The 27,747-nt window shown below is 34.7% G+C and overlaps 1 long non-coding RNA gene across 1 annotated transcript; it reads right to left on the bottom strand.

Annotated features, from left to right (window-relative positions):
* Positions 1 to 19,123: 19,123 nt before the first annotated feature.
* On the bottom strand, positions 19,124 to 21,443 carry LOC138124844 (uncharacterized). The gene is made up of 3 exons (XR_011157298.1): positions 20,352 to 21,443; positions 20,169 to 20,252; positions 19,124 to 20,114 (listed from the first exon to the last, which is right to left on the bottom strand). It is a non-coding gene; the product is annotated as an uncharacterized lncRNA (long non-coding RNA).
* Between the last annotated feature and the right edge of the window lie 6,304 nt (positions 21,444 to 27,747).

Genomic DNA, 27,747 nt, shown 5'->3' on the forward strand with positions numbered 1-27,747 from the left:
GACTCGCTTCTAAGATCTTGATTCTAAGGTACAATGGGCCATATCACGACATCCTTATTAAATTTAGTCATGACTCTAATTACGATGGTGACGCTTTCATCTCTTTCTAGCACGTTATAATTGCATAAATCTATATCGTTTTATGTTTATTTTAATCACGATTTTAGTTATCGGCAACTTTAATAAGAGTGTCGTGATACGGCCCTAGCATACCACCATTCCGCTCCACAATTTTTCGCCTCGAAATTAAAAGAGGACATTATCGATAAATCCCGTGAGTGTGACAAAGATAGAAGTATACACAATTTTAAGGGAATTTTGTATAGTGTCAAACAGAATGATTAATTTAACATTGCTCGAAATTAAAAGAGAGGGAGATATATCTGCACCGTTGGCGATACCTTTGTGATATACGGGGTGATCAAGAAGGACTTAGTACCTTATCAGAGAACATGGCCAACTTCGTCTAGCTTCCGCTGCGCTCCATACGGCCGTCCCAATAATGGTATAAAGTTGATTCCGCTAACCTAAAAAAATCGTTTGGTAACTAGAATTCGACAGTAATGATGGCTTCTGCTGGTAATAAATCGCTACTACTACACATGGATTCTATAGCTGCAGCCACAGTGTAGCTTAAGGTTTTGGCAGCTACGCTAACTTTCATATTAAGTGGATTGAAACCGCCTAATTTAAAATATATCTCCCGTAAGCCGCGCATCATCTGAAATGCTCTGGTTTTATCAATGTCGAAACACTGCTTAATATGTTCAAATTTGGCAAGTTTGTGGTCGCAAATACTTGCAACTAACTCCTCAATTAACATCGCAATAATTTCTTTTAATTTTATGGATGGAATAGAGTTCTCCCTAAAATAATATGCAATTGTTTGCTTAAATTTAAAATGTAAGCCCTGAATCAAAAAAACTAAGGCATGTTTCGCCAATTTATTAGAACTATTTTGTGGTTCCAAATCAACACATTTTTCGTCATTTACTGCACAATACTGCAACCCTTTGGATAACTGAATTTTGTTAAAATACTAATGAAACGTACTTATCAACGTCCTTCATTTTTAAAACTTTTCTTTTTTAAACGTGATAGCAATTCATTGTTTATTCCCGTCTGCAATGGTAAAAGAATTTAAACAGTCTGCTAATGTATTTTTGGACGGGAAAGGCATGAAGTTCTTCAAAAAACGATATGCTTTAGGGCCACGTTTATATAAAGCTAACGCAAACACTTTACTTGGCGTAAGTAGTCCAAGAGTACCGTTCTTTGGAAGAATTTGAAATTTGCGCACTTAAAAGATCACGAGCTACAGGATCCCAACCTTTACCAAGCTATGTAACACTTCTTCCTTAGAACGATTAAAGTTAGGCTTAATTTCTGTTCTTTGTTTACTAATATATCTCTGCAATTTACTTATTTTAAGGGCATTCTTTTTATGTATAAAATATAGTTTCTTTTTTCTAGGAGTTAAATTCTTAACGCGTGTGACACCAATGGAGGCCAGAATACTATTAGATGTATTTTTCGACAGTCTTTGACTTTTAGGTGGAGGTGTAACATCGTTATCAAACAATGGGTTTCTTTTAACAATAGCCTTCTTTGTCAAATTCTCGTTATCTAAGGTTAGATCCTCAATACATTTACTGTTTTAACTATTATATTCTCTCTGGTGCAAACTATGCATGTTCGAGGTTGTTTATACATCAAAATATCATCAAAACGTCAAAATCGCAAAAATAGTGTATTAATGACGTCCATTAATACTCTGTATATTTTAGACAAAATAATTCATTAATATTGAAATTAGCGGTCAACGGAAAAAAATAATTATTTTCAATCTTTTTTTATACCGGGTGTATTATGAACAATCTTTGGTGCTATAACTTCCTTATTTTTTATCCGATTTTAATAAACGCTGTGACTAGCCTCCCGGCTCCGGTATTCATATGAATCCCGGTTTTGTTACGACATCATGCAAGTGACGTCATCGGCTGGGAACGTAATATTTGCATCCAGACGGGATGGGCAATACTCGCCTATATACGGATCTCGGCCCAGTGAGGTTCAAATATGCAAGGTAGAGGTGATAAGATTAACAACAGTTGCAGTAGTAGTAGAGGGTGTCCCATCTAAGAATTTCGAGCCTAATGTCTCGGTTATTTGCCAATTGATTTTTAGGAAATTTAAAATTTAGATATGTCAGACGGTAAAGATTCAATTAGTGATAATAAAATTTAAAAAATGTAATTTTAACTCATGTTTCTTTATTGAAAATTAAGCGGATTATTATTAAATTGTGTCTACACAAACAATTAACTATACTCCATTCTTTATCTTGGTGAGTGGTCGATGCGATCAAGCAAGCCATGGGTAGCTTTGTAAGTTTTACTTTTTCCACCAAATTTGTGTGTCGTGTAAATCAAATATTAACTGTCATCGCTGTCATTCGAATTCAGAATCTTCGTCAAGCATTCATCTCCAAATCTCACAATCTTATGTCGCAAAATGTAAATATACTCGTATAAGCCGTACACATCGATTCTTAAACTTAACCGTTCCCGATATGAAAATTATCGGCGTCCGTCGTCGGTCAATCCGACCGTCGAGCGTCGACCGAACATTATTCCCGTCCCGTGCCGGGCAATGTTGCAAAGAAGTTTGGGTGTGAGAAATTAACCGGATTCTTACACCATAAACCGGATCAAATTTGACCGGAAAGTGTGTGGCCGGTCTAGAACATTTTGAAATTCCCAAGCAAGTTATTAAAATTTTTGAAAACGATGCGATATGAAGATGACACGTTTGAGGTTATGTGTCGGTGGTCTCGGTCCATATGAATCATGAGCAATTTAACCAGGAAAATAATAAATAGAAAGACTTTGCAGCGTCTCTGTAAGTACATTATTGTAATATTTGAATATTTTGCAACAACTACCAACGCACTTTTCCATTGGAACTTTCAAAAACCCCTAAATTCAACTTGACGGCTGAAAATTTCCCAAAGACCACTCACCAAGATAAAGAATGGAGTATAAATCGCTCGTCTGATCCAACCAAAAAATTAGATTTGATCTTAATTTTGAAGGTATTTGAGCAGTCATCTTTTGAAATAATTGATGAGCAACATTTTGTACACTCCTTAAAATCTGTAAAAAGTGGGCGCTCTTTATTAGAAAAGTAAAATTGTATACATTTATTGAAAATACTTTAAAAATAGAAAATAATAGCAGAAATTCCAATATCGTTGACAAAGGAAACAAACTTTGCAATAAATAAATAACAATAAAACGTAATAATAAACGTCAAATGTCACTTGCGTTTGTGCGACGAGGGGTGACCAAAATTCGACGATAGTGCGTATTTGTTTCATTAACATTTTGGACAACTTGCCAGGCAGCATCAGAGAAAAGGTTACTGAAATATTAAGTAATAATTGTTATCATTAAATTGTCTTAGAAATTAATTAGGTATTTATTGTTACCGAACCGCATGAGGAATTATTTCCGATCTAGTTTCAACAGACAATTGCGTGAAAAAAAGCACTGCGTCGCCCGCCGAGATACCGGTCGTCGATGACGTCACTTGCATAAAACCGGGATTCGTATGAATACCGGAACCGGGAGGCTAGTCACAGCGTTTAACGCATGATACGTCAAACAAAATCGTTTTAGAAACACACCCGACATGCTATGATTTTTTTTGACATTATATTTTTTGACAGACCGCAGCTAGCTTTTATCACAGTTTAATGTGGCTGCTTGATTTAAAAAAAAATACATTATTTTTAAAATTTCTTTTTGTTTCTACGCATGAGCATGGTTGTTTACATTTTCATATTCAAAATAACAAAGAGTGTGTGCTTAAGACCGCACGACGAAAGTGAAAACTTCTATGACGCTCGTTACTGATTTTAAGTAATATCTTTGATTTTATATTATTTATATAAAATCAAAGGTAATATGTATGTATGTACAGTCGAAAAATTACAATCACATAAGTCAAAATTTACAAATTTGCATCGTTTAATTACGGCTTTATCACAAATAGGTTAACTTTGGTATGACGAATTATGTACAGTGGCGGCCATTAATTTGGAAACACCGGCGTAATCTAGTTTACTGGATAATATTTGATAGTGTAAGCGTTATGTCATGAAGTCATGTCACCCATGTCATTGTTGAGCGCATTCAACAGACTGTCGCAGCCGAAATTGATATGTCAATAACATTGTCAAAGTGACAAACAATTTACAATAGAAAAATCTTGGTGTTTCCAAATTAATGGCCGCCACTGTATATAGACACTGACAAATATATTGACAACCCAATGGTCTGATTTACATAGATTAAATTTTAGTGTCCCAGTTTTATTTGTCCACCGACCGTACCTACCTATTCTATAAAAAATATGTATCATTATGGAAATGTATGTGGCGCGCCTAAAGAAGTTTTTACTTCAAAAATCTTTATAAAACTGAGCAAAAAAAGTTAATAGTGCAATTTGAAAAAAAAAGTTGACTATCATTTGTCAAAAACAGAACTCAAGAACAAATATTGGATCAATTCATTGAATTGTAGCCCATTTAAAACGATTTTGTTTGACACATCATTTATTAAAATCTTATGAAAAATAAGGAAGTTACAGCACCAAAGATTTTTCATAGTACACCCAGTACACATTTATAAATATTTTATTTTTATATTTTTGAGGTCTCTTGTTCTTACCACTTAAAATTAAATTTATTCCTTTAACAAAAGTAAATATGGTTAATGTTACTACCGTGCGATCAAATAAAAAAAAAAATAGGGTAGGCGAAAATGGTGGTTTGAACCAATCAAAGCATCAGAATAGCACAATCCAGGTAACTCGATTTTTTTTTTAATTGATCGCACGTTACGTTGTTGAATATTTCACGTTGTAACGATGTAGTACCAAAACTCCCCGCCCTACCCTCTGCGTTGGAGCTAGTGTCGCGATGCGATGCTCACCCCCACGGAGTACCACTCCGTGCCTGATTGGTGGTACCACCCCCCATCCACCCAGAATAGCTCAAGCGCAGGCCCAGCTCTTACAAAAGATGCTTCCCCAGGAGGAAAACGTCATTGTGGTAGTGTGGTCCTGTGGTCAGTGGTGCATAGGTCAGTCAGTGGGTGGTCAGTGGCAGTGGTGGACGGGCAGTTCCAGTGTGAAGATGTGTGGACGTGTGGTGTCCCGAAACTAGGATCGTGTTGTCCTGGGAGGATCGACGCCTGGCGCTGCGGCGGATTAGGAGACCCTTCACGGGAAAGATCCAGGTCTGGAGACACCTACACCGCGAAGGCAGATTTGCAGCTTCCCCGGATCAACGAGGGAGCGCCTCCACAACCCCCGTACCGAAGGGAGAATCTTCGTTCCATCCTGCGGAATAGGGAGAAATCGAGAAACACGGTATGTATTTTCGTTTTGGTTTCATTTTTTTACCACGGGTTGTTGGTCACGATGATACCGTGACCTCGTCAGGAAACGTGTCGTTATCGAGGCGAACAACTTTTTTGTGTCCTTTTTTATCTTGCTTCGTCGCTGGTCGCTGGTGTTTCGGTTTTTGCGACAGGGCGATGGAGACGCGGGAGGCGGGACCGAGGGACGGAGCAGCGCATGTCCAAAAGTCAAAAATTATGGTATTTTCCATACAATTATCTGTCTTTTTTTTGCGATTTTGACTTTAACAGGTATATACAGGTGGTCCAACACTTACCATTTTTGCGATTACGCGGTTTCTAATTATCGAAAAAATTTTACGCTTGGCTAGGAAGAGACACCCATATGGAGCTATAAGCCTGTCCCATTATTTTATTTATTATCAATTGGGTTTCGCGTCAGGAGGCGATCAAGTGAAATGAATCAAAATTCGATTTTTTTTTTTATCGAAATAGGTCAAACTAATACAGAAAGCAGAAATCTGAAAATAAAAAAAAAATTAAAACGCATCACATTGCCGATTTATTTGCAATTTATGACGCAGTTACACTAAGTGCCTAATCACAAACCAAACCAGAAGTAAGATTTACAACACCCCATCGCCAATCTACAGGTACTTACCTTGTCAGGGCCGAACTGGACTATTTTACGCCTAGCAATTTCGGCAAACATTCTGAAGAAATTTTCAAATAAATTACATAATGAAGTTGAAATTATTCAATATTCAGTTTTCTAAAATATCTATTTTTCATTTAAAGAAAAATCCTTTACTTGCTGCGAATCGTTTCTACTGGGTGCCCCAAAATTCGCGGAACAACTCAATGGGACAATGTCAACTCATGTTAGAAAATATGTTATGAGAAAAATAATAAAAAAATTCTATACCTCTTGGATTTGAAGATATGGGGGCGCAAAAGGTGCAGCTTTGATCTCATTTATTTTATTTAAATAATAAAAAAGATTTTGACTATTTGTCTTTCACTAGCCAGTGGCCTAATAATTTTGAACGATTGTGATCAGGTTTGCAATTATTTTCTTCATTATTTCCAGCATTTTCAAGTAGTAATTTTATGTTCGTTTTACCTCAAATAGCGTACGGCAACACGGCTTTGATTTTTCTCTCTCATTTCCAAGGATACAACAAAAATGAAATATTTGCTAAATGTTGCCACATTTAGTGTAACGAATAGGTCCATATCTTCTACAAAAAAGAAGATTGATTTTTTTAAACATTTTTACCTGATCTCTTAATGACTACTTAACAACGTACTATACAGGGTGCGTCTACTAAAAATTTATATCCGAATATCTTTTTTAATTATCAATTAAGGTAAACAATATTTAGCAATATTATATTTCTCAATGACCTCTTGACATGTGCTTAACAAAAGTTAACGAAACCTGCAAGGATACAGAGTTATTTGAAAAATAACCGCAGTAAAATTTTTTTTTTTTTTTTTGGCTTTTTCTCAGATTACGGAGTATAACATATTCAGCTGTGGCCTCTGTATCTCCCTGTATTGTTTTTATTACACTTTTACTGATGACTACGCAATAAATTAGTGTTAAAAAGAACTAATTTTCCAGCTGTGTTCAAAACAGAGTTTATGCGTAAAAAGTTGTTACGAATTTGTTTCACAGATTACTCATTTTTCAGCAAATAATTTAGATACGTCAATTTGACGGGACATTGTTATCTTATTTTATTATTCTTTTATTACTGAACTATTCAGTAAAATACAATAAAAATTCAAATAGGTATGTATGTACAAACTCCGGTGTAGCTATACGTTTGCATCCTAGGGATCAGTCTTCTCTGGAAAAATTTGCTAAATTATTATAAAGTAAGTTTTCAATAAAACGAATTCAAATGTTATTAATTTTATTTTTTAAACAATGAATCATGGGGTATCCGGTAGTCGGTACCCTCCTTATTTTTTTGTTTTTATTTATAAAAGTGGCTATTATGGAAGTGGGTGCGTCAAGCTTAAAGAGGGGGTGAAGGTGAATAAATAATTTAAGCACATACTAAATACATAATAACAATTAAAATATCTGCAATAAATTCAACAATGTAACACAATTAGCAGCACAGAAAATTAAACAAATGTTCTCAAAATAATTATAACTAAATTAGATGCTCAAAATTTATTTCGACCATTAACTTCCACACACCTTTCAATTCTGGAATAAAAACTCCTCAGTGAAGTTCTTGTTGCAGGATCATTTCATATGGATGAAATTTTAAAGACTTTAAAGTTCTAATAATCGTGTTTTGTGAGACATTCAGTGTAGCCGCTACTGCTCTTGTGTTTGTGTGTGGATTTTCAGTTACCTAATCAACAACGGCATTTTGAAAGTTAATATTTTTGGGGAGAGCATCCCTTACTCGTGGCAATTCTTTAACACTGCCAGTATCTTCAAACAGCTTTATAATTTATCTGATATTCATTTCGGAAAATTTATCATTTTCTTGACGGGCCTGAAGAATTCTTGCTGGGGCTCGATAGCACCGGTGACACTCTCCATACGTAAAAATAATATTAATTTTCTCTTGCTGTGAGAACGACATCTTGTATAAAAGATTATTTCAAAGATTTCACGAACTTTTTTACTTTGACGTTGTCAAATAATAAATTAATTATGTTTTTTTTTTGTAAATCAGTAAGCCGTGAAGTATTTTTTTACGTAAATACACACTGGTGAATGAAGTCTGGAAATTGTCTTTATTTAACATTAATTTATTCGTCAATAATAAGCACTAGGATGATTATTAGGCAGAAAATCTACACAGAAACATTTGATATCCATCTTAAAAGTTATAATGTTAGAAAATGCTGAAAATTTTTTTGTTTCATTAATTTTTTTCTTGAATATTCCTCTTCTGTCCAGATCCTTGTTAATTTTTGTAGTGTCTATGTAAAGAGGGCAATGCAGCCTTTATTAAGACTAAATATCATTCAGCAGTCATTTAAAATAACGAAGATATTCAAATATAAAGTTTAAGCAGACGCACCCTGTATACTACGTTGTTCCGCGAATTTTGGGGCACCCAGTATAATAAACTGGAATTTTACCAGTTCTGGCCTGAAAAATGGTTTCGGGGGAGCCGACAGCCCCGCGTCAAAAAGATTTATTGGGGGGCCATCACATTACGAGGTGTCCTATTCAGCTCTACCATAAACGGTCTTGGATTCCAGCTTTCTTTAACTAGATATTTGATCGCAATTTTCACTATTACCTAATTATAATTCAAAGTCGTAAGTGGATCAATCAAAAAGGTGAGGAGTTCTGTAACTAGTACCTAGAGAAAAAAAAAACTTTCAATATTTGGACCAATTTGATATTAAATCGCTATAAAGTTAGCTCCATCACAAAAATTTAATTGAAAAAAATTGATCATGCTCAATCATAGAATATTAATTGTAGATTGACTACCGAGTTTCAGAATTTTCGGACAATTATTAAATGTGTAATCGCAAAAATGGTAAGTGTTGGACCACCCTGTACCTACAGGTGTTTCTGAAATACGTATGTTAATTTTAACCAGTGAAAGAACGCGCCAAATCATGGAACATTTTTAGGAAAAAGCAATAATAAAAATAAATTAACCATCAAAGTGTATACCCGCCTATGGGTAAGGGCGAACATTTTCTGTTGTGATAGAAACAGAGCTTTGTTAAAAAGTTTCATTGTTATAGAAAAAAATTAATGTTATATACCGTGTGGGGATCGTATACGCGCACGCGAGAAATCGCGACTTCTAATTAAATAACATTGTCGAAATTTTTCACACTTACCTGGCTATTGGTAAGGTACATTTCATAATTTTTTGATCATTTTTAACTTACAAACAAAGCCAAAAAAAAATGTAAATTTCAAACAAAAAGTCAAATTCTGATTTTTATACTGACCTACCCAGATTCACTTACTATAATTATTTACGAAATCGCGGAAAAAAACACCAATTAGATTTTGAATTAAACGCAATTTTACATTCCAACTTTCAAAATCATTTTTATTTTTATGATCTACTACTTGTGCTGTCGTAAATTTAGGTGACAATGGAAACTATCATTTTTATGGCAAAGCTGTAAGTAAGACGGTTAAAACGGCCTGCTACTGGTGAATGGCCCTTTTGTTGGCAAATTATAGCATTTGGGCCATAAATCACGTGTCTGGTTTGCGTTTAAATAAAAAAGCGAATTATTTAGTTAACCAAGTCAAAATTTGTAATTGTGCCACCAGGGTTTGATGTCCAAGCAGATACAGATTCATTTAGTGTAAAAACTTTATAGGTAAATTAACAGTTAATTTCAGAAAACTAATAAAACTGTTACGGCCTTATTTATTAACAAAAAAATTTGTAAAAATTCTCAAATATACTTTATCAATAATTAGTTAGGTATATAAAATTTCGAAAATTTTTTAATTAGAAGTCGCGATTTCTCGCGTGCGCGTATACGATGTCCCACCCGGTACAATCGTTTTTTTTTTGTTTTTCATAAGTCTCCGTTATTAATTATTATATCTAAAGGAGGGAGTTCCGGTGATACTTCTGGATATTTAAATCAATTAGATATAAACATACAGGGTTATTCACGAGAGGGGTACTTCTGAATTTTTATTTTGCTGCAACCAACAATACCAATGGCAGTAACTACTAAATCAAATGTGTTATTTCTTTTAAATTAGAAATCAAAGTAAGTTGGATAGATTTGCGAGAAATGTCAGATTGGCAGATAACATGTATTTAATCAAAATTCAACAAATAAATAAACAAATTAAGTTAATGTAAAAGGCGTTCGAAGTGTCTACCATCGGCTTCTAAGCATCCTCAGCGGCGACAGAATTCTTTCCACACTTCATAAATGGGGAGCATGTTGGTCTTTTCGTCGTTATTGTAAAACAAATTTTTCGAATTCACAAAGATTTTTTGCGTTAACGTCCAAGAGACAGGACTAGTTAAGTTATAATTATTTTCAAAATTTGAAATCAAGATATTGTTGCAATGTGTATAATGGATTGCGGCAAAAAAAGTTCAGAAATACCCCTCTCGTGAATAACCCTGTATTTACTGACTTTACATGTCAAACATACAATGGCACTATTTGAACGTATAAACATTTGGTAATATAGTATTGATAATATCAATGTACCTAATCAAGAGATACATTCTTAAACCATAAGCGATCGCAAATGTGCAAGGAATTGTCAGTAAATTTTTTGAGCACCTTCATGACAGATTATATAATTTGTGTATCGTAAAATAGCCTCATTAGGTTGCTCACAAATCAACGAATTAACAATGTTTGACACAAATTGTTACTAGTAGAAGATCTTGAAGTTGATGGATTATTTATATTCGAGGGTTCTTATTCTACTTCCATTGAATTCCTTTAACGTACTCGTACAAAAATAACTTGTAAGATTATAATATGTAACAATAAAAAGATATTTACGGTTTTCATTAATACTAGAGGTCGCCCAGCGGTCGAAATTCGACCGTTTTCATTAAATTTTTAAGTTTGAATGTTACTGAGGTTTCTTTTTATCAAAGAGTATACCTCTGTAATTATCGTATATAATTTTTTTGAATTTTGTTCTATTACGTCAGCTGCGAGCGTTTACAAATACATACGTCATTATGCACTAATTTTCGAGTTACTTGAAAAATAAGAACGATAAGAAAAATGAGGTATAGGTTGGCTATGCCATATTTAAAAAACAATAACGCGTTTTTTGACATTTGGTTAGGTTTTTTATTGCTATACTGGCCAGGTTTCGCCAAAGCTACACAGTTAATTTGCCTATCTTTTTCAAATTATATAAAATTGAAATAAAACATTTTCGTATTTTTTATACCTATATTTTTTATTGAAACAAAAAAACCGGGCGGTTGAATGATGATCGAACGCTACTTGCTGCGACGTACAATTGAAAACTGACTGCTTCAATAAAATTGCAATTTTTTCGAATGTTTGTTTTTGAGAATTATTTATTATCGCAAATGCAGCTATAATTGGAAATTGACTTCTTTGAAAATTAAATGGTAAAATAGTACCTGAATATGTTAAATTTATACGTGGAATCAAAATTCTCTTATTGCGTTCGGTTCCAGTTAAAACTTCGCAATCAATAGCATTGCGATGCATAAACTTTATGCGTTTTCTTGTTCCATAGACTAATGCTTTCTTTGTATTTAAGTTTCTGATCGGTAAAACGTGCAATTAACTTTCAATACTAACTTATGTCGTGGCAAACCACTAATAGTCAAAGAATTTTGTATTTCAGTCCGAAGAGTTTTTTTTTTATGAATAATCTAAATAAACTCCCTCTTGGAGTGGATTTCACTGCGGGGGGATTAAATCAATTACAAATCACCCACGCTCCAAATTCACTCCGCATTTACTCCGCTAATTTTTTACAGTGTATGAACGTCCCCAAAAAAAGAATTTGAGTTCATAAATCCTTTATATTTATCGGAGGATTTAAATTATTTATACACCAAATAAAATGGCACTAAATAGGCTACAAAAAGCCCTAATAAATTCACATATAGGTCCAAGGACTTCAGGCCTAAACTGTCAAAATATTTTTTTTCAAATGCGAACACACTTCTGATAGAGATTTAACATTAAATTCAATAATTGTAATAAATTATTATTGAACTGATCTTGGTCTAAAATATGAACATTTAATTCAAGAAAGTCTTATAAGAACGTTTCCAGCGAAATTTTTATTACCTACTTTTAAAAATCATTTCTGCGATCTTGCATATTTCTACAACAGAGACAAACAGTTTAATTAAACCTCCCCGATCTTTTCGACTTATTAGTCTGGAAATTGAATTTTGGTTTACTAGTTGAGAACATTCTGCACAATTAATTTTATTTTTCAGATTAGTAAATATAATTAATCAACTTAATAAGTACATAACATTTTTGTTTTACAATACAAAACTTTCCGATAATAATGCAGAATCTGGAAAAGTGCCCCGAATGCTTGTAGCGTTTTAATTTTTTAATTTTCTTGCTATGTAGCCACAAATGTAGGTAATAACATCGTCAGTGTAGTCAGTGTATTCTGAAATCCTTTTGACCTAATTGCGCAAAAAAAGGTTTCAATATGATCTTCACTTAATTTGTATGCTAATAAATACAAAAAAAAAAAAAAAATTTTTTTTCGATTATACCTACCTTTCAATAATGAAAAAACTGCGTAAAAATAAAAATATGCAATCAGTTATCTCCGTTAATACAAACATTTTACTAAGACGATTTAGGCTGAAATTCTTAATTGTGAGCAAACTTGAAGTAAAAGGTGAAGGAAATACTCCACTCTCCAAGCTTTTACTCGAAGTAAGAGCAAATGCTTTTTTTATTCATACATACCACCCATTAATTCAATTAGTGTTGATTATTGTTTTGAGTTTGAATATTTTAATTTAATCTTTTACAAAATCCTATCATAATGAAAAGTTTTAAATGTAATACATATTACGAAATTAATTTGATTTAGAATTTTAATTTTTGAATGTTAAATTTTTTTTTGATCATAATATGTGAACGAAAATTTCAAATCATTTAATTGAGTCTCGAGAGCCTCGATGTGGCGTTGCTCAATCTCTCCTCGAACCACTGCAATTTGATTGGTCGAGTGATCGGGAGAGGGGATAACTGTAACGCGCTTACCGGACGAGATTGATATTTGGATGGTTTCTGAGACGACGAAGAAGCCTCGTCTCATGAAAAGTGTCGGATTCCTGACGAGTTCTAGTAAATTTCACACGGTAGAAAGTTTGCGCCTCAACCAATTTTGTCAAAAATTTTGTACGAGATGTACCTACCTAGAAACTTATGCTTTTTCAGAAAATTAAATCAGTCTCGGCCGAAACCGTTCTGTTCTTGAATAATCTTGATATTTCGTATTGTTTTGGTTTTGGTGGAGGACTTCAAATTTTTTATTAGGTAGTCCTCCACTTTTTCTTCGATCTTTCCTCTGCGCCACCTCACGTAAATCGTTTCGAGGATTCGCCGGACGAATGCGACCCCAATTTTGTTGTTGTTGACATATTCCTCGCGTATGTTATCAGCTTTTTAGATTTCTCTCAACGAAATAAGTTCAAGCATTATACTAGAAAGAATTAGAAATATTGCGTTTGTTTTGCTGTGCCCCCTTACCTTGCACCCAAGAAGCGTTTGGCTTCAAGCAGTAAAAGCTCGTCGCCCTTCCTTTTACGTTTATTTGGGCGGGAGATTTCTGGTTATGAATGTACCACTTGTGTCGTGGCACTTTACACTGATGATGTGCTGGACGCATCATGCGTCTCAGCACTTGACTCAAGTGGCTCCTCTGGTGACACCTCGTGGGTGGCTTCGCCCTGCAGGCGAAAGGCCTCGATTTTTTCAATATATGATTGTCTTTTGGTGGAGGACTTCAAATTTTTTATTAAGTAGTCCTCCACCTTTTCTTCGGCCTTTCCCCTGCGCCACCTCACGTAGAGCTTCTCTAGGAGGCGCCGGATGGATGTGACCCCAATCTTGTTGTTATTGACATATTCTTCGCGGATGTCATCGGCTTTTGAGATTTCTCTTGGCACTTCCTGATGCCACTCGTTGCAAACACAGAAACGCTCCCACCAACAGAACCGACACTCACACCTGAACATCAAAAACTGGTAGAGTAATGACGGCGGGAGATATACCTAACATTTCGTGGGGGAAATCTGCGCCGACAAAATATTCCAGTGGCGTGGCAAGACCAGTGGCGCCACAAATGAATGGGTTTAGGAAAAAACGATGTTCTGTTTGTTATTAAGAGGTGATTTAATTTTTCATTAAAATTATATTTAAAAAAAATGGGTGTGTGTCGGTGACTGGATGCACGACAGAAACGACGCCTCTTACGCTTTTTTATATAAAAGTACTAGCTGACCCGGCGAACTTCGTACCGCCTCAGAATCAATAAATGTTGTGTTAACTTATTAGCTGAATTGAATGAAGTTTTTTTATTAAGATAAATTGAATAATCAAAATGAATTGAAATTTAATGATTTAATGCATACATAAATTTAATGCTTACACATATTTAAATTTAATGCTAAGCACAACGCCCTCTGACGGAGATTATTGGTATTCACGTCACGTGATGTGCAAATGTGATTAACTCCCATGAATTTACGACAATTCATTGATGAGTACTGAAAAATTAAGTTTTTTCGGTAAATTCATTTGCAAGAAGTGAGAGTATAATGAGTAGTAGAGCAAATTGCTGTGTCCCGAGTTGTAACTAACTATGCAGTGAATTTTTTATCAATGAACCATACGGATTGACATGGTGTAAACTTTATTTCATGTCCGAAAAATAATTTTGAAATTAGCAATAGAAACACCATTGTCGCGAAATAAAGTTTATACTTTATACCATGTAAATCTTTATGGTTCATTGATAAAAAAATTCTTTGTATAAAAATAATCCGGAATTAACAATCACCATAAACGGATTGAATATTTTAATGAGTTTGGTTGCGATGCAGTCAACATCTGACGGGAAGAAAATATGGAAGATTAAATTAAAAATTGGAAAGAGAATTACTAAGCATATGCGTGTTTGTTGGAAACATTTTGTAGATGAAGATTTTGTTCCACTGGTTTGTTGGTTTGATGGTTTGGACTTCACTTGTTCACTTGTTTTTGTTTGATAGTTTCGAGGTTAGGTATGCCGCACAGCAATAAATGTTCAACCCTAAAACAGCTTCCCCCGCGACGTAGCATTACTTGGGGTAGCATTTAAATAATTACAGACAGTTGACGTACTTAAATGCATAATTAGTTAGATACAGGTGCGATACACTGAGTAAGTGAATAAGCCCATTTCTAGCGTTAGGCATGACATAGCAGCGGGTAAGTTCCTGCACGGATGTTGGTCTTGTAGGGTCCTTTGATGGTTGATATAAACGCGAGATTTAAAAAAAAAAACAAACAAAATTGCAAGGGGACAAATCCGGCGAGCGGGCTCTCTACTACAAATTGCCCCTTATTGAGGTGAGACTCCAGTTCTTCGTCTTGTCGCACTCCCGGTTTGTCTGAAATCATGGTCTGAACGTAGTGACCCATGTAACAATTGATTTCTGGTTCGGGAAGGGTTCGGGACACGACCCAACCCAATTGAAGCAATTTCGGAAGGGTTGCGATCACAGAAAATCAGTTTGAAAAGTAGACCTAGACGGCAAACGCAGGCTTACCACTCTTCCAACGCATGATGGCAGGATAGGGAACAAATCTTGAAAACCATGGCTTCCGAATGAGACCACTCTCGTCCCATTACGACCCCTACAGTTTGAATAGCGCGCATTTCAAAAAAGGAAGTTATGTTGTCGCACCCTGTACAATGCAAAAGTAGGTGTTGTTGATCACCATTGATCACACTTGGTGTTAAAACTCAGCTGACGTTAAATATCAATTAAGTTCAAATTGTCGATGCGCGCACAATGACAGATTGTGACAGATGACATAACCTTTCAAAATGAATTTTCTTCATAATTTTTTTTTCGTTAGTTATTCGATGTTTTAATAGTTATTCTGCTAATCGGGGCGGAGACAAATCCAACAATATAAATCCAATATATAAATTATAAATCCAATAATATCACTCACTAAAAAAAATGATAACGCGCCGCGGTAATACCTCAAACTTAGGGTGGTGTGGAAATTTACCTTGCCGGAAAAATAAGTCAAAAAAGCAACGAAAGAAAATACATCTTATTCCGTTCTCTATTTATCACCAATAGATTATAAGTACTTAGTTTATACCTAGATTTTATAATATTTTGTCGCCTACCTTGCTATTGAAGGCACGAGCCGCCACCACCCATCGGGAGCAGAGTTGATGAAATGCCATTATCTAAAAATTTTGGAATATTGGATAAAACGTTGTATGGCATACGTGGGTTATTAAGTACTACCCACTCGAGGTAATAACCTACTCGGGCAAGCCCTCGTAGGTTACAAATACCTCTCGTGGGTAATATCTTAAATAACCCACTTATACCATAAATAACTATATCCTCATTCCAATTTTTGGAATTATTTCATGTATCACATCTTTTTCGAGGTAGGCAAATGCCTCGTTATAAAAATTATATTTTAAAAAAATGGGTGTGTGTCGGTGACTGGATGCACAACAGAAGCGACGCCTCTTACGCTTTTTTATATAAAAGTATAATGGAAGAACACTCTTTCTCTCTTTCTTTCACTTATCTCCCCCAAATGAAACAAAACATTAAAAAATTATATAATTATTTATTTACCATAATATGTAATAACAAGTACAAATATATTTATTATTCATTTATAACTGAAACAGATAAAAATAATATATTAAAGTATAAGTGCATATTGAGGTCTTTAAAACACGCGCGATTTTTCGGGCACGACGGCGCAGCCACTCCGGCTGTTCGAAATAGAGCAAGTGTTTTAAAGACCAGTTATCCACGAATACTTTACGCAATTTTTTTTTATTGGTACACTTTGAAATCAAATCAAATATTACAAAAAATGGAAATAAGAACGTGAATACATTAGTGATGTCACATGAATATACCTTTCATGTCATGTCACTCTCGAAGCTTTTACTCGAAGTAAGAGCAAATGTTTTTTTTATTCATACCACCCATTAATTCGATTAGTGTTGATTATTGTTTTGTGTTTGAATAAGTATTTTAATTTAAGCTTTTACAAAATATCATAATGAAAAGTTCTAAATGTAATATACTAACATACATAGGTACATATATGTATCTACATATTACGAAATTAATTTGATTTAGAATTTTAATTTTTGAATGTTTAAATTTTGTTTGATCATAATAATATGGAACGAAAATTTCAAATCACTCAGTTGGTATCAGCGAGGTGCGGCAGTCCGGCAGCGCCATGGACAATGAGTTGTGTTCGCCCTCAATCTCTCCTGGAACCACTGCAATTTGATTGGGCGAGTGATCGGGAGAGGGGATAACTGTAAGGCATTTACCGGTCCCGTAATTGCTGGCGACGGGTCTGACGGGTGATTCGAACAGTGTCGGATTCCTGAGTCTGCTCCACTGGATCTGGCCAACTGGTGACGAATTTCACACGGTAGAAAGTTTGCGCCTCAACCAATTTTCCACGAGATGTACCTACCTGGAAACTTATGCTTTTTCAGAAAATTCAATCAGTCTCGGCCGAAACCGTTCTGTTCTTGAATAATCTTGATATTCCGTATTGTTTTGGTTTTGGTGGAGGACTTCAAATTTTTTATTAGGTAGTCCTCCACTTTTTCTTCGATCTTTCCTCTGCGCCACCTCACATAGATCTTCTCTAGGAGGCGCCGGATGGATGTGACCCCAATCTTGTTGTTATTTATGTATTCTTCGCGGATCTGATCAGCTTTTTAGATTTCTCTCAACGAAATAAGTTCAAGCATTATACTGGAAAGAATTAGAAATATTGCGTTTGTCTTACTGTGCCCCCTTACCATGCACCCAAGAAGCGTTTTGCTTCGAGCATAAGGAGCTCGTCGCCCTCCAACCTTTATAGGATGCCATCGGGTTTTTTTCCTAACAATTTTCTGACAAGTGGAGAGTGATACATCAGTCTGAAGTGGTAACTTCCTAAGGGATTTTTTTTGAGTTTTGTTCCATTCGTTGCCGTTGGCGTAAATTTTCAACAACTTCTTCACACCCTTCATACGTTCTTCCTACAGTTTTACCTTTTTCAATTCTTCTAATTCCACAAATCTATCCACAATCCTTCTAACATGTGGAATTAAATTTGCTTCCACATGTTATCATTTGGAAAATTTCCGTAAAAATTCTTCCTTGCAAGCGTTTATTACATCACAATGAAGGTGTTTTGCTGTAGCGATAAAACCATTGTGGTTTACTGAAAAGATTGCTTATTACTTACTGTAAACGTACGAAAATAAATGTCGTACTCTCCTACTTCGTAACTTGTTTTTGGTATTCACATTTCACACTTATGCGGAAAAACGTTTTAGTTTTGATAAAGACAAGCAAAACAACTAAGACGCCGAACTCACAATTGACGCTAACATTTGATTAATAATTTGGCATTTGTCATTTGACATCTAATTTGCCGGCTTAACCGGCTTGACATAGTTCGGCCAAAAAAAATATAGAGCCGCACAATTCCACAGGACTCTTGATATATGTTCTTTTATAGACACTTTGTAGTAAATTTCACACGGTAGAAAGTTTGCGCCTCAACCAATTTTGTCAAAAATTTTCCACGAGATGTACCTACCTAGAAACTTATGCTTTTTCAGAAAATTCAATCAGTCCCGGCCGAAACCGTTCTGTTCTTGAATGATCTTGATATTCCGTATTGTTCCAACACTCCGACGGGAGGTTTCCGGTTGTGGTACTTGTGGCACATCAAGTGGCACCTCTTGAGTAGCTTCGTCCCTCAGGCGAGAGGCCTCTATTTTTTCTAAATAAAATTATCTCTTGGTGGAGGACTTCAAAATTTTAATTATGTAGTCCTCCACTTTTTCTTCGATCTTTCCCCTGCGCCACCTCACGTAAATCTTTTCGAGGAGTCGCCGGACGGATGCGACCCCAATTTTGTTGTTGTTCACATATTGGTCGCGTATGTCATCAGCTTTTTAGATTTCTCTCAAAAGCTGATCGCGAAACTGGGGATCGTCGACCCGCCGGCACTTCCTGTTCCTGATGCCACTCATCACGAACACAGAAACGCTCCCGACACATCATGTGTCTCGCCACTTGGCTCAACCACATCATGTGTCTTAGTTCTTGGCTCAAGTGACACATTGAGTGGCACCTCGTGGGTGGCCTCGCCCTGCAGGCGAAAGGCCTGGATCTTTTCGATATAAGATTGTCTTTTGGTAGAGGACTTCAAATGTTTTATTAAATAGTCCTCCACCTTTTCTTCGGCCTTTCCCCTGCGCCACCTCACGTAGAGATTGTCTACGAGGCGCCGGATGGACGTGACCCCAATCTTGTTGTTCTTCACATAATCCTCGCGGATGTCATCGGCTTTTGAGATTTCTCTTGGCACTTCCTGATGCCACTCATTGCAAACACAGAAACGCTCCCACCAACAGAACCGACACTCACACCTGAACATCAAAAACTGGTAGAGTAAGGACGGCGGGAGATGTACCTAACATTTCGTGGGGGAAATCTGCGCCGACAAAATATTCCAGTGGCGTGGCAAAACCAGTGGCGCCACAAATGAATGGGTTTAGGAAAAAACGATGTTCTGTTTGTTATTAAGAGGTGATTTAATTTTTCATTAAAATTATATTTAAAAAAAAATGGGTGTGTGTCGGTGACTGGATGCACAACAGAAGCGACGCCTCTTACGCTTTTTTATATAAAAGTATAATGGGAGAATCACTCTTTCTCTCTTTCTTTCACTTATCTCCCCCAAATGAAACAAAACATTAAAAAATTATATAATTATTACGAAATTAATTTGATTTAGAATTTTAATTTTTGAATGTTTAAATTTTGTTTGATCATAATAATATGGAACGAAAATTTCAAATCACTCAGTTGGTATCAGCGAGGTGCGGCAGCGCCATGAATGAGTTGTGTTCGCCCTCAATCTCTCCTGGAACCACTGCAATTTGATTGGTCGAGTGATCGGGAGAGGGGATAACTGTAAGGCATTTACCGGTCCCGCATTAACCGGCGATGGGTCTGACGGGTGATTCGAACAGTGTCGGATTCCTGAGTCTGCTCCACTGGATCTGGCCAACTGGTGACGAAAACATTAATCAAACGAGTTCTAGTAAATTTCACACGGTAGAAAGTTTGCGACCAATTTGGTCAAAGATTTTGCACGAGATGTACCTACCTAGAAACTTATGCTTTTTCAGAAAATTCAATCAGTCCCGGCCGAAACCGTTCTGTTCTTGAATAATCTTCATATTCCGTGTTGTTTTGGTTTTGGTGGAGGACTTCACATTTTTTATTAGGTAGTCCTCCACTTTTTCTTCGATCTTTCCTCTGCGCCACCTCACGTAAATCGTTTCGAAGATTCGCCGGACGGATGCGACCCCAATTTTGTTGTTGTTGACATATTCCTCGCGTATGTTATCAGCTTTTTAGATTTCTCTCAACCAAATAAGTTCAAGCATTATACTAGAAAGAATTAGAAATATATTGCGTTTGTTTTGCTGTGCCCCCTTACCGTGCACCCAAGAAGCGTTTGGCTTCGAGCATTAAAAGCTCGTCGCCTTTCCTTTTACGTTTATTTGGGCGGGAGATTTCTGGTTATGAATGTACCACTTGTGTCGTGGCACTTTACACTGATGATGTGCTGGACGCATCATGCGTCTCAGCACTTGACTCAAGTGGCTCCTCTGGTGACACCTCGTGGGTGGCCTCGCCCTGCAGGCGAAAGGCCTCGATTTTTTCAATATATGATTTTCTTTTGGTGGAGGACTTCAAATTTTTTATGGTTATTAATATAATGTTCATCAAATTAAATTATACACCCCTAGCGCTGTCCTCCAAAAAATTAAATTAACATCAAAAATTCTTAGTGGACACCAAATAATGATACTTTGGAAAATGAGAACAGCGTCACCAAAATAGCAATGTTTCGTATTGTTTTACTGTTGCTTGCATTCTAAATGCTATATGTTTACCGATTTAACTAAATGTTCACCAAATGTGGAACGCTCACGTTACGCGCCTTTACTGCAAATATAAATATTCACGCTATCCATTTATATTAAGCACTTGCTCAAAAAAACTACTTTTTCGAAAACTGATGAAAAAAATTGACATTTTATGACCTAAATCGGTTGTCAAAATGACTGTTTTTTGTTCACTGGATTTATAGTCCGGACAAAATAAATGTGAATCCTGACTTTATTAAGTCAAATTATTTAATAACATGATAGGTCGTTCTCGAAAAGGGGCAGGTATATTAATACAGCGAGTTTTCGAAATTCTACCTGCAACTTTGGTGGTGGATAACCATCTGTTTCCCATCATAAATCTTTGTTATTGTTTTCTTTACATTCTGATTTGAACATGTTGTTAAATAATTTGACTAAATAAAGTCAGGATTCACATTTATTTTGTCCGGACTATAATACAATCTAGAACAAAAAAGACTTTTACGTTCAGCAATTTTTGATTAAAGAAGAGGTCACAATTTCTCAATTTCTTAGCTTTATATTCCAAATAGGCCAGTATCACACTTTCAGACACGTTCTTTAATTTCTTAGAACCACACCAATTCATGAAATCCTTCTAAGCAGATTCATATTGTCTAGAAGGCTTTTCCGGGATAAGACTAGAAACTGCACTTCGTGCCGTTTCTAAAACATCCAAAGGCAGATCATCTTCATCAATTTCGGAACTCATTTTTGTTTTTTCTTCTTTCTTTTATTAAAAGTAATTCTCCCAAAATCGCAACCAAACCTTACAAAATTAGAAGATACATCGTTCGTTTGACGGTTGCTATCATTATTAGTTGGTCAAAGCATTCCAAATTTAAAACATTAAGATAATTGTAGACAAATTTTTTTTTGACTTTCCGCTAATGTGGAGCTGTGCAGTTTTCGAAAAACCGTTGGCTGATAGTCAATTGCGAAATTATTTTGCATTCTATGTCCTTATTGAGAGGAGACCTGATAAAATATAGATTTTTCTTACAATTGATATATGTACTATGTACAGTGTGGACTAAAATCATTTACATCTAGTTACCTTTGGAATTTAAATGGTGCCCGAGGCTATTTAAAACATTTTCAAAATTTTGAATTTGCTTTTCTTACCGGTGTCTATAATGAAATTTTCAACATTACTGATGTGCTTTTTTCTATTTTACAACGTAAATGCTTAGATATAAATTATTGCCAACAAGAAATCGAAAATGCTTTAATGAGAATTAAAAAATTAAGAAATGAGGAAAATTTTATTGTTTTTTATCAAAAAGCACAGTCCAAATTATCATCAGTTATAGAACAGAACCCACCTAAGAGAATGAAAGTATCCAATAACAATATGGACCAGACCACTGTATGTAAAGCGCTATATTTTGAAATTCTTGATAATATTATAGTGCAAATAGAAGTTCGTTTCAAAGACTTGGCACACCGTAAAAAAATTTTACAGTACGGATTAGGTGAAATTCTTTTACCCATTATCCGTAGGGTAATTTTTTAGAAAATAGTAAAATTACATTTTACAATATTTTCGATAAGCGAAATTACAAAGCAGGACTGTATTTTTGCTTTTTAAATTTACAAAATATTTTAATTTTAAAGGGTAAAATTAGAGAAAATAGTAATTTTAAAAGGTAATAATAAAAATGATTTTACTAGACCCAAAATATTTACTAGGTAAATTTGAAACAGAACATTGATTTTATCAAGTAATTTTACTGTGAATAGAAACAATCCACTTGTAATTTGTTTCTGAAGAAGTTTCTAATTGTTTTAATAACCTTGGAAATTATTTGTTCAAAAAAAAATCACATTATTTATGTATATGTATAATAATAGTAGTTGATTTACCGAGTTCGTTTCACTCGAGTTTTAAACTGGCCCACTCATGCCAAAAAAGCCCAAATTACACAAGAACGAGTTAAATACAACGTTTTTTTGTTTGACGAAACCCCCCTCAAGGCTCCAAATCGCTGAAAATTTTTTAAATTAGCTTGACGTTTTGTTTTGACAAGTTGTCAAATTTATCAAAATCCGTTCACATAAGTGTCGAACAAAAAAATTATATTCTACTTCAAAATTTGCAAAATTTTTTCACACAGTAGACATCAGGTTCATATTTTGAATGAAAGAAAAAGAATTTAAATAAATAAACTTTATTTTGATTATAACTACTGTGTTATACAAAATATTACTTATATATTACGTATATAAATTTTTCGAAAAATTATGTAGATATACAGTAATTTATGAAAACAAAGAAAAAACATCAGTAACTAATCTATCTATACTCAATGTTTAGAACGGAAAAAAACTTTCTTTAAATTCTTCAACAAAATTTTTAATTTACAATGCGAAAATTTCCGATAATAATGCGGAATCTGGAAAAGTGCCCCGAATGCTTGCAGCGTTTCCACGTTGAATGGCAAGGGAAATCCTCTCAAAAAGGAATTTCTTAGATTTTGAATCCCCTGATTCCGCGATAAGACGGTCTCCGATGACATTAATAAAATCTATTGTTTCTTTGCACCAAGGGCCTAAGGTTTCAAAGGCTAAACCTTTAAATATGTAGTTTGACGAAATAACTGAAATTAGTTCTCCTACAAAAACATAATACTATACTAAGGACAACGTAACATTTTATCTGCCCCGCCCATTTCATTTTCTTAGTTACCAATCAAATAGGTTGTTAAGACGATCTGATTTACACAGTAAAAATTTCTGACATTCGAATTGTCTTAATGACATTTTATTTTTTAAAACCTAAAACAATAATTGTGGACTTGACAGCAAAATTCTAGCCTTAACTTTTTTACGTGGCAAATGTGATGAAAAGTTGTAGAGATTGAATCTGGCTTTGATTCTGATTGGTCAATTTTAGTGGGCGGAGCAGATAAAAAGTTATAACGGCAATACTATAGTAAAGAATAAATTATAACAGTCAGTACCAGTGACTGTAAGGTTGACTTTCGTTTATCACTGTTCTTACGGAAAAACGAAGCCATCTCCACCCTGCACCCTGATTAGTCCTTTTGGTGTTTTGACATTTTAACAACTGACCAGACGTCCTAGTTTGAAAATAGTATAGGTCTGAAGTTGTTAGTGGAGGTTATGTTCGAAACCATGCAAATATTTATGTTCAACTTGCGACTCTCCACAACACAATACCAACAACACGCAAAACTTAGGTTAATGAATTAGTACTTATTGTAATATTATTGTACATACTTACCTGTACTTTCGAGAATAGTAATGGAAAAGCACTATTAAAACTAATGATAACACCTCGATTTTTTGGCGGTCATTGGCGGTTTTGTCAGTGCGTAACACGCATGCTCATTAAACGATCGATTCCAGTACGAATTGAGGTAATTTTACTATTTTGTTTGAATTTTGAAACGTAAAATTAGTAAAATAAATTAAAATTAAAAATAGAGGTAAAGTTATACTGTATATTTATACTTTTCAATCAAAAATAATGTTTTTAAGGAAATTGTTAGTTCAATATTATTATTTTATGTCGAAAATATAATTCTACATCAATATTACCTTAAAAATAAAGTAAATTTTCATTTTTAATGAAAATTCGACAACGCAAAATTAATACAATTTTTTTCAGTGCAGACTTAAAATATTTTGCTCTGTACTCCTCTATATTTGACAAACAGAAATTAATTAACGAGTTAAGTGTAATTTATAACGATACACAATTTGAAAATTTAAAGGTTGTAGAGATATTGCAATCATTTACTCAAAATGAACTAATCGAAATATTTTCTGAAGCCTATAAGTTATTTGTTTTGATCGCTACGATTCCAGCTACTACAGCTAGTGTTGAGCGAAATTTTTCTTGCCTAAAGAGAATAAAAAGTTACAGCAGAAATTCCATGACGCAAAATAGACTCACTTCACTTTCTTTACTTTCAATTGAAAAAGAACTACTCTGCGAGCTTTACAAAAATGAAACTTTTTATGATGACATAATTCAAATTTTCTCTACAAGTAAAGACAGGCGCATTAACTTAATATATAAAAAATAATCTGTCGACTGACATCTTTAAACAGGAGATTTGTTTTTATTTTATTTTTTATTATTTTATTTACTGTTTTTTATTCGTATAAGTATTTTGTTTAATAGAATTTTTAAATAATTTTAAGTTTTCAAGAATTTATTTTATTTACTGTTTTTTATTCGTATAAGTATTTTGTTTAATAGAATTTTTAAATAATTTTAAGTTTTCAAGAATTTATTTTAGTTATTAAGTGAGAATAGGGCTATTGGCGAATCACTCACTAAAAAAAATGATAACGCGCCGCGGTAATACCTCAAACTTAGGGTGGTGTGGAAATTTACCTTGCCGGAAAAATAAGTCAAAAAAGCAACGAAAGAAAATACATCTTATTCCGTTCTCTATTTATCACCAATAGATTATAAGTACCTACATAGTTTATACCTAGATTTTATAATATTTTGTCGCCTACCTTGGTAATGAAGGCACGAGCCGCCACCCATCGGGAGCAGAGTTTCTTCATCAATGCCATTATCTAAAAATTTTGGAATATTGGATAAAACGTTGTATGGCATACGTGGGTTATTAAGTACTACCCACTCGAGGTAATAACCTACTCGGGCAAGCCCTCGTAGGTTACAAATACCTCTCGTGGGTAATATCTTAAATAACCCACTTATACCATAAATAACTATATCCTCATTCCAATTTTTGGAATTATTTCATGTATCACATCTTTTTCGAGGTAGGCAAATGCCTCGTTATAAAAATTATATTTAAAAAAAATGGGTGTGTGTCGGCGACTGGATGCACAACAGAAGCGACGCCTCTTACGCTTTTTTATATAAAAGTATAATGGGAGAATCACTCTTTCTCTCTTTCTTTCACTTATCTCCCCCAAATGAAACAAAACATTAAAAAATTATATAATTATTTATTTATCATAATATGTAATAACAAGTACAAATATATTTATTATTCATTTATAACTACCTAATTTATAACTGAAACAGATAAAAATAGTAGGATATTAAAGTATAAGTGCATATTAAGGTCTTTAAAGCACGCGCGATTTTTCGGGCACGACGGCGCAGCCGGAGTGTTCGAAATAGAGCAAGTGTTTTAAAGACCAGTTATCCACGAATAATTTACGCAATTTTTTTTTATTGGTACACTTTGAAATCAAATCAAATATTACAAAAAATGGAAATAAGAACGCGAATACATTAGCGATGTCACATGAATATACCTTTCGTTGTCATGTCACTCTCGAAGCTTTTACTCGAATTTGGTAGGCAGCCCGGCAGCGCCCTCAATCTCTCCGTAGCTGGCGACGGGTTTGCCTGGTCAGTCGAAAAGTGTCGGATTCCTGAGGCTGCTCGGATGGATCTGGCCAACTGGTGACGAAAACATTAATCAAACGAGTTCTAGTAAATAAATTTCACACGGTAGAAAGTTTGCGCCTCAACCAATTTTGTCAAAAATTTTCCACGAGATGTACCTACCTAGAAACTTATGCTTTTTCAGAAAATTCAATCAGTCCCGGCCGAAACCGTTCTGTTCTTGAATAATCTTGATATTCCGTATTGTTTTGGTTTTGGTGGAGGACTTCAAATTTTTTATTAGGTAGTCCTCCACTTTTTCTTCGATCTTTCCTCTGCGCCACCTCACATAGATCTTCTCTAGGAGGCGCCGGATGGATGTGACCCCAATCTTGTTGTTATTTATGTATTCTTCGCGGATCTGATCAGCTTTTTAGATTTCTCTCAACGAAATAAGTTCAAGCATTATACTGGAAAGAATTAGAAATATTGCTTTTGTCTTACTGTGCCCCCTTACCTTATTGCACCCAAGAAACGTTTGGCTTCGAGCATTAGAAAGAAGCTCGTCGCCCTTTTTTTTCGCTTGTTGGGGCGGGAGGTTTCTGGATCTGCCACTTGTGTCGTTTGGGTTTAGGAAAAAACGATGTTCTGTTTGTTATTAAGAGGTGATTTAATTTTTCATTAAAATTATATTTAAAAAAAATGGGTGTGTGTCGGTGACTGGATGCACAACAGAAGCGACGCCTCTTACGCTTTTTTATATAAAAGTATAATGGAAGAACACTCTTTCTCTCTTTCTTTCACTTATCTCCCCCAAATGAAACAAAACATTAAAAAATTATATAATTATTTATTTACCATAATATGTAATAACAAGTACAAATATATTTATTATTCATTTATAACTGAAACAGATAAAAATAATATATTAAAGTATAAGTGCATATTGAGGTCTTTAAAACACGCGCGATTTTTCGGGCACGACGGCGCAGCCACTCCGGCTGTTCGAAATAGAGCAAGTGTTTTAAAGACCAGTTATCCACGAATACTTTACGCAATTTTTTTTTTATTGGTACACTTTGAAATCAAATCAAATATTACAAAAAATGGAAATAAGAACGTGAATGCATTAGTGATGTCACATGAATATACCTTTCATTGTCATGTCACTCTCGAAGCTTTTACTCGAAGTAAGAGCAAATGTTTTTTTTATTCATACCACCCATTAATTCGATTAG

This window comes from Tenebrio molitor, chromosome 2 (genome assembly GCF_963966145.1).
Source record: "Tenebrio molitor chromosome 2, icTenMoli1.1, whole genome shotgun sequence".
Lineage (NCBI taxonomy): Eukaryota > Metazoa > Arthropoda > Insecta > Coleoptera > Tenebrionidae > Tenebrio > Tenebrio molitor.